Genomic DNA, 11,004 nt, shown 5'->3' with positions numbered 1-11,004 from the left:
ATCATCCACCATAATCAGATTGGAAACAACAATACTCACCACTAGGCAAGTGGTTCTAATGAATACAAGGGAGTGGTTTGAAAGTCATGGGGGTAGCCAACTACTTTATGCTCCAAGGGAGGGATTTTATATCTAGGACTATAAACTTGGGGGAAAGTCCATTGCTTGGGAGACCATAGACCCTCTTGGGGAACTTACTAGTGTTGTTTCACTAAATAGTCATGTTGTCAGACTATTTCTTGGTATTTATGTCTATACCCGTACATTTGTGCTGATCTCAACATTGCCCAGTGAATCTTCCTTTTAAGTGAGAAGTTTGTCTGATGGCTGAGCATAAGCAATTGCTAGCGCTCATAGCTTAATCATCTATATTAGCATCCTTTACTACAAAGCTCAGAAAACATCGTGAAGGAGTAGGAGGAGACTGTAAAGATGGTTCGGTGGCTAAGAATTCTTGCTGTTCTTCTTGTAAACCCAAGTGTGATTCCTATAATCTACATGGCAGCTCAAAACCAACTATAACTCTGGGTCAGGATCTGATGCCCTATTTTAGCTGCTGAGGGCACCAGGCATGCAAATGGTATGCAGATATAACTGCCTGCAAAACTCCCACACATGTAAAAATAGCTTTTTAATTTAAGAATAGTAGGTAGAAAGATTGGGTGACAAAATCTGAATGATGAGTAGGAGTCCTGTGAAATGCTGGCTCCTAGCTTTGACATGGCTGATGTACACATCAGTTCACAGCAGCCGTGATAACCCATGTAAGACCTGCACAAAATCAAGCCAGTCAAAATTCCAACATAGTTGTAAGAGAGGCTCTCCGGTCCCCATCCTGATGTGTCAGGCCACACATGATGGACTGTAAGACTGGACTGTCTAGGAAACATTACTTTTCTTTGGGAATATGATTCTGGAAGTTGTTCATGCCCTAGTGGATGGCTCTGCAGCAATGCATACATGGTCAGCACCAATTTGACTTAACTAGCTATTAATAATAACAATAGTAATAAAGATTACATGAGGCTAGGAGGAAGAACTCCCCAGTAAGATGTACCCTACAGATACCCAATGCTTCCTCAGAGCTCGCTTAGCTTTCCCTACAGCATCACTCTCCTTGATCCCATATCCTAGCCCACAACTCTGGCAGAAGGTTCCTCTGCTATGAGAGGCCACACCAGTTACCACAACTTCAGAACCTTCGAGGCAACAGTGGCACTCTAAATCCCAGAGGTGACCTGGGTTACCAAAACTCCAGGAGGGACACCCGTCTGGACCTGTAGACTCCTAATCACCAGAACCACAGGCTACACAGGCCGGAAGACCAGAGAGAAGACAGAAACCAAGGGGAAAAGTATCCATCCAACAAAGATAAACTCAGAAATCAGCCAAAACCTAGAATTACACCAAACCTAGATGCCTAGAGTATACCATAAGGGCACAATTAACAGCAGTCAGGGTAATAGGGCACTACCAGAGCCCAGCTACCCTACTACAACAAGCAGTTGACCTTAATGCCAATTTTATGAAGATAATAGAGGTCCTTAAAGAGGAATTACATAAATCACTTAAAGAAATTCAGTAAAACACAAACAATTGGAGAAATGGATAAATCCCTTCAAGAAAACCAAGTAATAATAATAATTAATAATAATAATAATAATAATAATAATAATAATAATAATAAACCCAAAGAAGTAAAGGAAATGAATATAATTTCTTAAGGCCTGAAAATGGAAATAAAGCAATAAAGAAATCACAGAATATAGGTATTCTAAATGTGAAAAATCCTAGTTAAATAAACAGGAATTAAAGATTCAAGCATCACCAACAGGATGTAAGAGATGGGAGAGAAAATCTCAGGGGTAGAAGATACAATATATGAAGTTGATGCATTGCTCAAAGAAAATGTTAAATCTGAAAAATGTGCTCACTCAAAATATGACAGGATATCTAGGACAACAAATTTGTTCTTCTGAAAAGAACAAATCTAAGAATAATATAAATAGAAGAAAGAGAAAAATCTCATCTCAAGGACCCAGAAACTATTTTTAACAAAATCATAGAAGATAAATGTCCTAGCCTGGAAATGGACAAATTTTTAAAAACACAAGACGCTTTCAGAACTCCAATGGAATGTAACCAGAAACGAAAGTCTGCCCCTGCCACATAATATTTAAACACTAAACATACACAACAAAGAAAGAATATTAAGAGCCGAAAAGAAAAAGAGACCAAATAATATATAAAGAAAGGCCTATTAGACTTACACCTGATTTCTCAATGGAAACTGTAAAAGCAAGTAGGGCCTGCACAGATCATGTCTTAAGAACTCTAGGAGACTACAGATGCCAGTCCAGGTTACTATACTCAGCAAAACTGTCTATCACTATAGATGAGAAAGCATGTTATTCCTTGACAAAGTCAAATTTAAACAATATCTAGCCATAATTCCTGCCATACAGAAGATATTAGAAGGAAATCTCTAACCCAAGAAGGTTAACTACACCCAAAAAGCCACAGGAAAAAAAAAAAAAAAAAAAAAAAAAACCTTACACCAGCAAAATAACAACATCCACAAAATAACAGGAATTAAGTCATTGGTAATGAATATTTCTCAATATCAATGGAATAATTCCCCCAAATCAAAAGACTCAAGCTAAAAACATGGATGCAAACAAAGAATTCATCCTTCAGAGAAAAAAAAAAAAAAAAGAAGGAAAAAAAACTTCAAAAACAAAGGTAGACATTACAAAGGTAAGATTTTTCCAAGCAAATAAATACAAGAAACAAGGTCATGTAGCCATTCTTATATCTCTTATATCTAAAAACATGGACTTCCAACTAAAATTAGTCAAAAGACTCAACAAAGGAAACTTCATATTCATTAAAGGAAAAATCCACTAAGATTACATCTCCATTCTGTACGTCTATATCGCAAATGCAAAGACATCCACATTTGTAAAGGAAACTTTACCAAAGCTTAAATCACACATTGAGCCTCACACATTAGTACTGGGAGACTTCAATACCAGATTCTCACCAATGGACATCATCCAGACAAAAACTAAACAGAAAAATAATGCAGCTAACAGGCATTATAAATCAAATGGACCTAATAGGTATCTATAGAACACAAGAATGTAAAACTCTCCCTCACTGCACCTCATGAAACTTTCTTCAAAACTAACCACATACTCAGTCACAAAAAAGTCTCAACAGATACAAGAAAATTGAAATAACCTCCTATATTTTATCAGACCATCACAGATCAAAGTTAGATAACAGAAAGCTGACAAATTCATGGAATTGGAACAACTCTCTACTGAGCGACTACTGCATCAAGAAATAGAGGAATTAAGGATCTCCTAGAATTCAATGAAAATGAAGGCACAACATACCTAAATTTATGGGACACAATGAAAGTGTAGTAAGAGAAAAGTTTGTAATATTAAGTGTTTTTATAATGAAATTAGGGAGTTCTCCTGACAGCAACTTAGTAACCCACCTAAAAGCTCTAGAACAAAGAGAAGTGAACACAGTCAAGAGGAGCAGAGAGTAGGGAACGATCAAAGTGTGTGCTGAAATCAATAAAATATGAATGAAGAGGGCTGAAGAGATGGCTCACTGACTGCTCTTCCAGAGGTCCTGAGTTCAATTCCCAGCAACCACATGGTGGCTCACAACTATGTATAATGGGATCCTGTGCCCTCTTCTGGTGTGTCTGAAGACAGCTACAGTGTACTCATATACATACAATAAATAAATATTTTAAAAAAGAAATGAAGAGAATACAAAGAAACAATGAAATCAAGAGTTAGTTCTTTGAGAAAATCAACAAGATAGACAAACCCTTATCCAATCTAACTAAAAGACAGAATATCCAAATTAACAAAATCAAAATGAAAGGGGAAGCATAACAACAGATACTGAGTAAATCCAAAGAATTATTAGGTCATACTTTAAAAACCTGTACTCTGTAAAATTTGACAATTTGACAATTTTCTTAATAGATACCTCTTACCAAAGTTAAAGCAAGATCAGATCATTTACATAGACCTATAACCTCTAAGAAAATAGAAGCAGTCATTAAAGGTCTCCAAACAAATGAACAAAAAGGCCCACAGGCAGATGGTTTTGGTGAAAATTTCTACTAGACTTTCAAAAAATGCTAATACCAATAGTCCTCAAATTAGTCCACAAAATAGAAACATGAGAAAAACTGCCAAATTCATTTTATGAGTCATCCAGATACCCAAACCATATAAAGAATCAACAAAGAAAGAATTGCTAACAAAATTTCCTCATTAGTATTGATGGAATAGTAATAAAATACAAATCAAATCCAAGAACACACCAAAAAGATTATCCACTATGACCAAGTAGGCTTTATTTCAGAGATGCAAGGATAGTTCAACACATGAAAATCTATCTGTTAATGTAATCCACCATATAAACCAAGATCTCCCATGTAAATGGATTGGTAGGATTATCATAGTAAAAATGGCCATTTTACCAAAAGTGATCTACAGATTCAATGCAATCCCCATCACAATTCCAACACAATTTTTTACAGACATTTAAAAGAAAACACCCAACATCATATGGAAAAGGAAAAAACCCAGGATAGCCGAGACCAGGCTATACCACTCCTGGATAAATATCCAAAGGACACTTTATCCTACCAAAAAGACACTTACTCAACCATGATTATCACAGCTTTATTCATAATAGCCAGAAAGTGGAAAGAACTGTCCTCCAACCAAAGAATGAATAAAGAAAAATGTGGAACCTTTACACAATAAAGCATTATTCAGCTGCTAAAAACAATAATGACGTAATAAAATTTGCAGACAAATGGATAGAACTAGAAAACAAAATCATCCTGAGTGAGGTAACCCAGACCCAGAAAACAAACATGGTATATACTCACTTCTAAGTGAATATTAGCTGTAAAGTAAAGGGTAATCATGGTACAATCCACAGATCCAGAGAAGCTAAATAACAAGGAGAGGATGCTTGAAATAGAATAAATATCATGGGTGGAGTAGGGGCAGTTATGAATGGAAACAGGAGGAATCAGATTGGGGGTTGGAGGGTGGAGGGAGAGCATTCTGGGAGAGATAATTGGAGCATTTCCAGGGTGAGGTAAAAACCTACTAGAGTGGAAACCCCAGGAATCTATTAGGGTGACCCTAGCTAAAATTCTTAGTATGGTGGATACAGAGCCTGAACTGGCCATCTCCTATAACCAGGCTAGATTTCCAATGGAGGGATTGGGACAACAACATAGCAACGTAATTTTTGACGTACAATTTGTTCTCTCTGCAAGATGTGCTGAGGTAAAGACGGCACAGAACTTGTGAAAGTGGCCAACCAAAGACTGTTGCAGCTTGAGACCATGTCACAAGAGGGAGCCCACTCTGACACTGCCTGGAGGGCTGTAACAAGAGGTGGTATAGCTGAGAGACCTAGAATAGAATCAAACAGGACTGGACTGCCAAAAAAAATTCAATGGAATGATTCCTAATGATATTCTGCTATACTCGTAGATTTATGCCTAGTCCAATTGTCGGCAGAGAGACTTCATCCAGCATCTGATAGAAACAGATACAGAGACAGATAAACATTAGGTAAAGCTCAGGAAATTCTTCAAAAGAGGGGTAGAGAGAACTGTAGAAGCTATATGAGTCAAAGACACCAAAAGAAACCCACAGAATCACTAACTTGGGCTCATAGGAGCTCACAGAGACTACACAGGTCTGACCTAGGCCATTTGCATGAATGCTATGGTTGTGTAGTTTTTTCTTCTTGTGGGACTACTAAAAGTGGGAGTGCGGGCTGTCTCTGACTCTTTTGCCTGCTTTTGTGACCCTTTTCCTCCTACTGGGTTGCTTCATCCGCCTTAACACCAGGGAATGTGCCTTGTCTTACTGCACTTGATATGCATGGCTGGTTGATATCCATGAGAGGTCTGTCATTTTTCTGAAGGGAAATGGAGGAGATGTGGATTAGAGAAAAGGGAAAGTGGTGTGGGGTACTAGGAACTGAGGTCCAGATGTAGTACATGAGAGATTAATAAATAAAAGTTTGAAAAGAAATATTAGGAGCTGCAGAAGAATAAATGCAGGTAACAGGCATGAGTTATATAAGAAGATAGGAAGCTAACTGCTTTTCTAGGTTTAACTCTGCCATGGACTTTCTGTGTTTGTGACGTTTTTTATTTGCATAGATTTTTTTATAACAAATTTATTTAAAAATCATGAGAAGTACCAACAGGAAGGAGGGATAGGAACATACCTACCATTATTTCACTGTGTTCCCCAAAATCCCTGTGCTGGAAACTTTATTCTCAATGTAACAATGTTGAAAGGCAAAAAGCTAAATCACAGGTGATTGGTTCATAACCTCGTCATGGTACTGGGTTAATAATTATTGAAACTAACTATATAAAAGTTCTGTCCTCTCTTGAATGAGAATGGCCCCATAGGCTCATATATTTGATCTCTTGGTCTCCAGTTGGTAGAACTACTTTGGAAGGAATAGGAAGCATGGACTTTTGAGGGAGGTATGCCAGTTGGGAAGGGTTTCAAGGTAGCAACAGCTGGAATAGTTCCCAGTTAACTTGCATGCATATGTGCGTGTACGTGTGCACGCACACCCAACTCCCACCTCTTCTATATGGATCATATGTAAGTTCGCTGCTACTCCTCAGGTACCACGACTTTCTGCCTGGTTCCATGTTTCCAGTCTTAATGGTCATTTACTAACCCTTTGGAAGCACGCATTCCAAATTACATGCTTTCCTTTATAAGTTGCATTGGTCATGCTGTTTCAATAAAAAGTGAAAGAGTAACTAAGACACATGCTCTTCTTCCACCATGGAATGGCACAGCATGAACGCACTCAACAGAGACTATAAGGATGATATTAGACATCCCTCTCTCCAGATCCATCAGCCAAAGAAATTTGTACCCACTTATAAATGTCTCAGTCTGCAGTATTCTCTTATAACAACAGAAAATGAACTAAGACAAAGTTCTAGGAGGCTGCTTCTCCTACCTCCAAATCCCATGATATATTACCATGATAGCAGTTTAGTTTGAACATAGAAATTATTTATTAAACTATGATCTTTGGAAGGCTATAATCTAAGTTTCTGTCAAAACAATTGTATTAAATTAACCAAAGTTATATAAATAGTTTAATTTTGTAGAACATGTTTTAAGTTCAGTATTAAATTAATATCAACTATTTTCTCTTTAGCACAATCTAACGAAGGCCAGACATGGTGGTGCACACCTTTTATTCCAGCACTTGGTAGGCAGAAGCAGGTAGATTCCTGTGATCTTGAGGCCAGGTTGAATTACATGGTGAGTTTCAGGACAGCCAAGGCTGTGTACCCTGTCTCAAACAAACAAACAAACAAACTACTAACAACAACAACAACAACAACAAAAATCTAATGAAGTGGCAAAGAGATCATTTATATCATTTGCTCTACTATGTGAAGTTGGTATTTTTATTAAAGTAATTCCAATAATAATATTCAAATAGAGAGGGCTAACAGATATTTCTGAAACAAAATTATTTGGGGACAGAGAGATAAAAGGTTGAAATTACTATATATGCACAGCTCACAGTAAATGAGAAACAACAACACTGAATAGCAACTCTCTGACTGTGAGGTTACTAAGAGTCAGCACTGGTCCCAAACCAATGATATGCTATTAAATGCGTTACATCCAAAACTCCAAGAGGAGGAGTCTCTAGTATGGAGCATTTCCTAAACCCAACTTCAAGCTGTATACATGACATCATTCAGTGTAGACTTAGGAAAAGAACAGTCAGCTCCTACAAGACAAGAAAGCTGGCTAGACGCCAGAACTACTCAATTCAGACCGAAGCCAAATCCACAAGGTTAGAATTCAATTATTGTATGTTTAAAAGGTTATGTTGGTGATTCTTTTTAAAAATTTTGAAGTCAGTGGTTTGGGGGGAGGGATAAATAAATTTTATTTTATTTATTCATCTATTTTATGTATTTCACAGAATGTGTGTGGAGGTTACAGGACAACTTCCAGAAGTCAGTTTTTTCTTCCAACATATGAGCCCTAGGGATAAACCTTCTGCCTTGTAGTGGCTAGTTTTAATTGCCAACTTAATACTCAATAGAATCACCAGGGGAGGGAGTTACAACCTGGGATTACCTTGATTAGTTTGGTCTGTAAACAAGTCTGTGGCAGACTGCTTGATTACATTAATTGAGATGGGAAGACCCACCACTGAGTCCCTGGGCATAGGAGCCTGTTCTGTGTCCAAGCACGCGTACATTAATTCATTGCTTTCTGCTCTTGACGGTGGGTGTCATGCAACTAGCTGCATCAAATTCCTTTTACCTTGACTTCTCTATAATGATGATCTGTGACCTGAAATTATGAGCCAAATATACCATGTCTACCTTAAATCGCTTTAGTCAGGATGTTTTGTTAAAGAAACAGAAAAGGAAAATACCAGAAGTGGTGTCATTGCTGTAATGAACCTGGCTTTTAGACCTTTGGAACTGTTTTGTAGGATAACTAGGAAGAGCTTGTAATTCTGCGTTGGAAAAGCCATTGATGCTGGAGGCGAGGCTTAAGGGGCGATTTTGTGGATCTCAGAAGACAGGGATAATGAGAAACTTATATACCAGGGACCCAGCTCGTGAAGTTTAACTGAAGAGCAAAGACTCTAACAAAAACCTGGGTGGACCACTTATGAGATGATTTTGCCAAGAATCTGACTTCATTCTCTCGTGTTATGAGAACTGAGTGAAGTAGAATTTAACTATATTTAACTAATTTGTTTGACAGGAGACATTTGAGGCAGGATGATACGTACATTGGTGTTGAATAATCACCTGTAATTGATGCACAGCTCAGCACCATTGCAAAGAGAAATGTGTCCTTAAGGAAAAACTGTCCCATAAGAGGCTCTTTGTAAAGATCCAACTTCATTTAAGGAAAGACTAAATGGAAAGGATCTCTTGTTCCTCAATAGCAACTACTTAGGGGAAAATCTTTCCCAGTAGTTAGCAAGTTAGCTGTGGCCAAATTGAGCTAAGCTACACCTCAGTCAAGCTGCAGAACTTGGAAGAATTGCAAGCATCATCTGCTTCTGCTAAGGAGTTTTGGTTTGGTTTTGTTTTGTTGTGATTTTTTTTGTTTTCTTTGTTATTTTGTTTGTTTTCAGTTTTACCAGTTTTGTTTGTGTTGTTGTCGACTTGACACAATCCAAGATCATCTGACAAGAGGGAACCTCCATTAAGGAACTGCCTCTATAGATTAACCTATAAGCAAGTATGTGACTTTTTGGTTTTTAAGTTATTAGTGATTGATATGGTAAAGCACAACCGACTGAAAGCAGTGCTACTCCTGGGTAATTGGTCCTTGACTGTGTAAGAAACCAGGCTGAGTGCAAACTATGCGTACACTTTGGTTACTAGGTTACCTCACTCAGGATATTTTCTATTTGCATTTGCCTAAAAATTTAATGTAGTCACTGTTCTTTTTTAAATTTTTTTCCCGTTTTTTCTTTATTAACATGAGTATTTCTTATTTACATTTCGAATGTTATTCCCTTTCCCGGTTTCCGGGCCAACATCCCCCTAACCCCTCCCCCTCCCCTTCTATATGGGTGTTTCCCTCCCCATCCTCCCCCCATTACCGCCCTCCCCCCAACAATCACGTTCACTGGGGGTTCAGCCTTAGCAGGACCAAGGGCTTCCCCTTCCACTGGTGATCTTACTAGGCTATTCACTGCTACCTATGAGGTTGGAGTCCAGGGTCAGTCCATGTATAGTCTTTGGGTGGTGGCTTAGTCCCTGGAAGCTCTGGTTGGTTGGCATTGTTGTTCATATGGGGTCTCAGGCCCCTTCAAGCTCTTTCAGTCCTTTTTCTGATTCCTTCAACGGGGGTCCCGTTCTCAGTTCAGTGGTTTGCTGCTGGCTTTCACCTATGTATTTGCTGTATTCTGGGTGTGTCTCTCAGGAGAGATCTACATCCAGTTCCTGTTGGCCTGCACTTCTTTGCTCCCTTAGAGAAACGTAGTCACTGTTTTTAATAGCTGAGTAGTGGGAGAGGCCGAGAAGCCATGGCAGGACAATGGAGACTGACGTAAAGATCTTACTCTGTGTATTTGCAGGTTGCTATCAATGTTCTTAAGGGATGGATGGTACCGGGTTTTGTATGTTTAAGTAGGCAATTATAGCTCATCAATTGGATCTAAGATTATTGTGTTGTGTGTTTTCTATGTGAGGGTTTGAGTGTACGAGAGTTTGTAGCAGCTAGAGACACTGGGCTGCTGCAGCGAAGTTGGGATGTGTTTCTGCCAAGATATCTAGCAGATACCTTGGGGCACCGTGGTGCTGGACCTAGAGGGATAAAAGACACCAATACTTTTTTTATTTTTTATATTTTTACAACAACAGATGGCGAACTAATGTGATGGGCAAGAATCCAGTAGTAATCCTAAGAGTTGAGAGAAAGTTTTTATTTTCTAAGTAAGAGGAGGCCAGCGCCATGTTGAGTCATATGATATCTCAAGCTCGGGAATTTAACAAAGAAACAGGGAAGCAGCCTGGACTGGCAGGCTGTAGGTCCCCTACTGTGTGATAAGTAATGGCAGCTCAGAGAGTTAGAGATTAAAAGCTGCTTTTTAAAGAAAGTTGTTTAGAAAGTCTTTCAGGATACTCATATTTTTTTTAACGTGGGCTCCATGGGAATTTTGGGTTGAAATCCTAGTTAGACAAGCTACTTCTTAATTACAGGTATTATTAAAAAGTGACTTAAGTTTGTTTTTAGAAAGAAGAGAGTAAAGAGGTTATCTGAATCAGGTGGGGATTTTCATCCACAGTTCAAAACTTAGAGAAGGAAAAATTAGTCACTAACTCCAAGTAGAGAGTTGTGATGAAATGTCTGTAACACCAGGCAGAGTGAATGAAGACATATATTATAGAAGTTACTA

The sequence above is a fragment of the Rattus rattus genome, chromosome 1 (genome assembly GCF_011064425.1).
Source record: "Rattus rattus isolate New Zealand chromosome 1, Rrattus_CSIRO_v1, whole genome shotgun sequence".
NCBI classification, from domain to species: Eukaryota; Metazoa; Chordata; class Mammalia; order Rodentia; family Muridae; genus Rattus; species Rattus rattus.
This window is presented reverse-complemented; position numbering follows the sequence as displayed.